The sequence below is a fragment of the Argiope bruennichi genome, chromosome 10, assembly GCF_947563725.1.
Source record: "Argiope bruennichi chromosome 10, qqArgBrue1.1, whole genome shotgun sequence".
Taxonomy (NCBI): domain Eukaryota; kingdom Metazoa; phylum Arthropoda; class Arachnida; order Araneae; family Araneidae; genus Argiope; species Argiope bruennichi.
In genome coordinates, this window is record NC_079160.1 from 14,309,620 (window position 1) to 14,316,534 (window position 6,915).

Below are 6,915 nucleotides of genomic sequence, written 5' to 3' on the forward strand. Positions count from 1 at the left end.
TGGAAATGGAAACGCATTACATTACAGACACTAGAAATGGAAACGCATTACATTACAGACACTAGAAATGGAAACGCATTACATTACAGACACTAGAAATGGAAACGCATTACAGACACTAGAAATGGAAACGCATTACAGACACTAGAAATGGAAACACTTTACAGACACTAGAAATGGAAACACTTTACAGACACTAGAAATGGAAACACTTTACAGACACTAGAAATGGAAACACTTTACAGACACTAGAAATGGAAACACTTTACAGACACTAGAAATGGAAACACTTTACAGACACTAGAAATGGAAACACTTTACAGACACTAGAAATGGAAACACTTTACAGACACTAGAAATGGAAACACTTTACAGACACTAGAAATGGAAACACTTTACAGACACTAGAAATGGAAACACTTTACAGACACTAGAAATGGAAACACTTTACAGACACTAGAAATGGAAACACTTTACAGACACTAGAAATGGAAACACTTTACAGACACTAGAAATGGAAACACTTTACAGACACTAGAAATGGAAACACTTTACAGACACTAGAAATGGAAACACTTTACAGACACTAGAAATGGAAACACTTTACAGACACTAGAAATGGAAACACTTTACAGACACTAGAAATGGAAACACTTTACAGACACTAGAAATGGAAACACTTTACAGACACTAGAAATGGAAACACTTTACAGACACATGAAATATATGCCATAAGAATACGAAAGCTAAGTGAGATTTTCCGATATTTTTTTACTTTTAAAGCTGATAAGGGCATTTCCTAATTGAATACATAATTTGATTCGTTTCTTTCTTTAGATATGCATATACAATTCAATTACAATATTACACTTTGACTATGTGAAAAGCTAATAGGTTTGAAATTTGAAGTAATCTAAACAAAATAGATTTAAATTTAAACGATCACAATTCTACCTATATGATGAATTAGACTAAAGTAGTAGATAACCACCCGCCTCTAATTATTAAACTGTTACTCTTAGAAGAGTTTAAAGTAACCACGATATACTATGCCTTCCATGCATGAGTGCAAAGAGAAATTGAAAACGCTTTTTACGAATAGAGAAGACCAGATAAGCTCCAAATAGATATTAAGACAAAAGCACGATATATAGAACTGAAGTTAGTGAACCGTTGCCGCAATTGGAGACTGGCCAGAATTTGTCAGGTTCTCGACTTACATTTCCATAGAACACGTGCGACTTGGATTTCAGGAAGTTTTTGAATCAAAATGGCATTTTAATTTTTTTTTATTTAGATGCTAAATACGATCATTAAAAACCCAAAAAGGCACCTTTGCTGAATCGGTTAAGAGATTTCACTAGAAAAATTTGTTTTAACAGGAAGTAAAGCATTGTTTTGTCTGTCTGAGATTTATTAGTCTCGAGATAAATTTCTGAAGATCAGTCAAAATTAAGTAGCTTACCAGAAGACAGTAAAAGCTTTCTACCCAGTCTTTCTTTTCGCTCAGTCAAATTGAATTCCTAAATATTTAGGACAGAATATGTTCAAAGAATTTATCAATATATGCCCCTAACCATGGCTCTTATTGCTGAAGTCAAACAAGCCATTGGCTTCTAGAATTTTCATTTGATATTTAAGTATAGTATACTTTTAAAGTTGAAATACTAAACTAGAAATTCAAAAGCAAGTACTGAAAATTTTTTTTAAAGATTCAATTCCCTCCCACTTTTCCCACAACAAGTGACAATACAGTATCCAACATTAAAAAAATTGCGATAGTATAGACAATTAGAAAGTAGCTGCCTTGGATATTGAAAAACAAAAAAATTCACAGATGCAAGCCAACTGGAATACTTTCAATGCTAACCTTTTATTTTAACCTTCGGCACTGCCTAGTTAATCGGATGCACATTAAAATTTGCATCCTATCCACATTGGTGACCAGAGACGTTATAGGATGTCCGAAAATCAAATATTGACTGCCTATTAGAGTTGTGGATAGGCAGCATGCGAGTTGTCAGTTTTTGAATAGATGGAATATGCAAACAGAATGTGCATTTGACAAGTAAATCTTTCCGTTTTAATTTATATTTCATATATTTTAGGAATACTAGATGACATGGATTCAACATAAATCAAGTACATATAAACAATTCTGAAGCCATTTTAAATTACTGGTTACTTACCGATTCCATACTCAATCGGAGAAACTTTATCCAGACAGAATTAACCATCGAATAGGGAAGATATGGAATAGATTTTCCCTTTTAGGGATTATTACTGTCCAACTCGCCAAAGATAAGTTTAAGTGCATTTAAGTGTCATGAATTGTATTATGTTATTTGTTTCGTAAATTGCATTGCTCATAAAAAAAATTAAATTGCAATATATTTTTTTAAAAAGGAAAGTTCTCACAAAATTTTGCTATAATTTATTTGAATGACTTAATGTTCAGAAGTTCATAGTTTTAATAATAGAATTCCGATTCCAACGGTATGGATATACAAAAATGAATTAAACGAAGAATCTCGTAACATTTCTTTCCGTTTTCATCCAAAAATAACCAACTTCATATGCCATATTTTCAACACAAGGAAAGAGTCGGCAATTATCTCAAAGCACCACAATATAATGATTAAGTCATGGTTATTGGGGTCAAGATCACAATACAAACTTATGTAAACGACTTGGCAAGACCAAACCCGTCTTGAAAAGGAAAATCCAATAGTCCTCCAATCTATTAACTATATTACTGAAAATGAGTAAATAGTTTCTACCTAAAATCCTTTAGTAAACTCGATTTTATCCGTCACAAAACAATTTACAAGTAGCAGGATGTAAGCAATCAAATCATCCGAGTGTCCATATAGATGGAAGATTCAATTGAGACATTATCTACACTACCAACCAATCCGAGTCATTTGTACAAGATTATCAAGTGGGTCATCTCCATAAGGCAGGCGAAATTAATAAAACCGGATGGTTTCCCATGGCTTACACGTATAATATTGAACCTAGCAGAGAAAAATGGCAGAAAATTCAGCAATTGAAGCCCTTGTAGGACAACATCTGCGATTAGATTACAGACAGCACCATTTCATTTATAGGTTGATTAATCTCAAGAAATGGAAAATAAATGACCAGCCTCTGCAGACTAAGACTGTTGACATTAAGTCTATATAATAAAAAGCCGCAAATTGGACAGAAAACTCCTTAAGATACCTCGGCAAAGAACAAACTGCACTTGGAGACTGGCATTTTGCAGTTTTACATTGCCATGTATACACAGATGACTCCAGGACCCAACTTGTAGTTTGTGTTTTGTATTGCATCCGAGAGTAAATATTTCCCATATCAAATTGGGTTTTCGGCGCATAATTGGCAACTTTTAGACTTAAACGCACAAAAACAGTTTAATAGAAAATGTACAACAGCAATGCTTCTGAAGCATTCCAGAATAAAGGTAACACGGACAAAAGCATATATCGAATAAAGAGTGAACAAAATAGCTAATAAGCGTTTAAACAACCAAGAAAGACTATTAAAGTACAGGACTATGGCTGCACAAAAAGAATCTTTGGAACCTTAGGATGGAAGTCTGACAAGTACAGGAGAACCATTTCATAGACCAAGAATCAAATTACGAACCACGATTGAGAATGAGAGTAATTTTAATACATTTGTACATTTCGAGAGCCCTTTTGTATATTGCAGGCAACTGAAAATCAAGTGCAGCTGTGTTTGAGTTCAAAATTGCATTTTGTTATTAAATATGTATTGACAGTCATATCTATGACAAAGTTAGAAATGAATAAGGAGGCATTGTGTTAAGCATACAGCTGACAACCCACTTTTCAGAAAAGTCGTTATCCAAGATTCTCAATCGAGTAATGGTCGAGTAATGCTTTTTGCTCTTATTTCAATCAATGCTGAAATAATATATTCATATTAATACTATAATTCATATTTTCCGATATGCAGTTTCCTATAAGCTGAAGAGAGTGCCCAATTTTTTCTCTGAAGAATGCACGCATCTAACTAGCATGGATTGTTTATTTTTAGGTTTGTAGTAAATAGGAGAATTTACTTTATCGGATTAAATAAGAAAAACTGATGCACGAATTGATTCTTACTCTTAGCACAACAGAAAATTTAACTTCAAATGTTCGTTGCATTTTTTAACTAGTATATATAAGAATTTTCCCTCGACGAAAACTCAAAATTTGCTTTTGAAGACTTATGCTTAAAATTAAGGTGTAAGAATAAGAAGCCATTAGCAAAACAATGATTTCGAATTAATGGAACAAAGCACAAAAATCAATGTCTTAGATATCGCAACGAAAAATTAATCTATCATGCAGTCGCATATTTTAATTCTAAGGGGGAATTTTGGATTAATACATTAGGTGGAAGTTTGTTATATTAAGCGTTTGACGTCTAGTTTGATCTAAAAGAAACTAAATATATCCGAAAGTTTTTATTTACTATCTTGCCTATAATCTACATCCACATTTTGCAAATTGCATTTCGATTATACATTTAATTTTCAGAATTGTTTACGATTTTTAACTAGACTGCACAAAATTTAAAAAGATTTTAGAATATTGCTTTTGCTTGAACTTAATTTTGAGTTTGGTAGGTCCAAAAAATGGATTACAGCTGAATAGCATGATGAGTGACGTTTCCCATCTATGAACATTTGCGAATAAATGTCAGCTCAAGAGGGACGTGTCTGGCATCATGGCCAGATGACGATTACTAGGTCTGTTTTCCAAAATCTATTCTACAAAATAAAAACAAGACAAATTTTATCGATCCCAAGAAGATTAGCGTCTAAAACATTGAAGTTATCCTAGATTACCATTTCCCGCAATTCCTCAACGTGCTCACCAAAATGTCTCAAACTCAGAAATTGCAGAAGGATTACTAAGATACGACAGTTTTCGTTTCTGTGGCATACTCTAGATAATCTTATGTCCTGAAAATAGACGATTCTAAAAATGAAGTAATATCAAAATCAGCTGCTGAATTTCCTATACCAGAAGATTATGTAGTCAGGATATCTTGCCGCTTTATCTTACCCTTTAGTATCAATGGCACCTAAATCATAATGTGAATCATTGTTAGAGTTGAAAATCGAGGTTTTAAACACTCAACGGATAGATGTAGTTGGCAATACAGCTAGCCATTGAGTGTTGCACTAGCAGCAATGTCACTATATATGGCTACGTAAAGGATGCAGCTTAAGTGAAGATCTAGAGGGAATTTGAGGCCATTCTCCGAAATTGAAGGACGTATCCATGACAGTATGGGCTATACAAGATACACTCGTGCTCCACCAGTCTGCTCAGGTTTTTCACTCCATGAATAGGAAATCTATACCCGTGTCGTTGAACTGGACTATCATCGCCAACTTGAGCGATGATTCCCTGTAGTGCCTCCTGAAGAATATAGTGCATCCACAAGGCTCTCAGCATCGGAAATCAATCGTTGTGAAAGCAAGTATTCCAGAAGCAACCGCGCAGGATATCGCTTCTGAAACTACATTTGCCAAACTGATTGTTGGCAGATTGTGAATAGTTTGACAACAGTTATAAACATTTCTAAAATACGGGTTAGAAATTTCTTTTAAAAGTAACCTGAAACAAACTTGATTCATATTCATTTCTGTTAATCGAGTTCAACAACACTAAATTCATTAATATAGCTTTTCCAATCTCAACGCTACTATGTAGATGACACTTTAAAAACTCTACATTCCATATCAGGACATGGAAGAGATGACAACATAAAATAAAGACGATAGTTTCATGCTTAATATAACTTTCCTTTCTCTGCAAGATGCTTAATTCCCCATTCTTTCATAAACCCATTAAACGAACCCATGAATCGACCTCGAACTTCTGCTCTCTTCAATAACGGGTCTTCCTGTAGAAAGGTACAATAAAATCTCATAATATTAATACGTATGAATTTAGAAAGGACACACTCGGGGGCAAAAGGCAGACACACTCGGGGGCAAAAGGCAGACACACTCGGGGGCAAAAGGCAGACACACTCGGGGGCAAAAGGCAGACACACTCGGGGGCAAAAGACAGACACACTCGGGGGCAAAAGACAGACACACTCGGGGGCAAAAGACAGACACACTCGGGGGCAAAAGACAGACACACTCGGGGGCAAAAGACAGACACACTCGGGGGCAAAAGACAGACACACTCGGGGGCAAAAGACAGACACACTCGGGGGCAAAAGACAGACACACTCGGGGGCAAAAGACAGACACACTCGGGGGCAAAAGACAGACACACTCGGGGGCAAAAGACAGACACACTCGGGGGCAAAAGACAGACACACTCGGGGGCAAAAGACAGACACACTCGGGGGCAAAAGACAGACACACTCGGGGGCAAAAGACAGACACACTCGGGGGCAAAAGACAGACACACTCGGGGGCAAAAGACAGACACACTCGGGGGCAAAAGACAGACACACTCGGGGGCAAAAGACAGACACACTCGGGGGCAAAAGACAGACACACTCGGGGGCAAAAGACAGACACACTCGGGGGCAAAAGACAGACACACTCGGGGGCAAAAGACAGACACACTCGGGGGCAAAAGACAGACACACTCGGGGGCAAAAGACAGACACACTCGGGGGCAAAAGACAGACACACTCGGGGGCAAAAGACAGACACACTCGGGGGCAAAAGACAGACACACTCGGGGGCAAAAGACAGACACACTCGGGGGCAAAAGACAGACACACTCGGGGGCAAAAGACAGACACACTCGGGGGCAAAAGACAGACACACTCGGGGGCAAAAGACAGACACACTCGGGGGCAAAAGACAGACACACTCGGGGGCAAAAGACAGACACACTCGGGGGCAAAAGACAGACACACTCG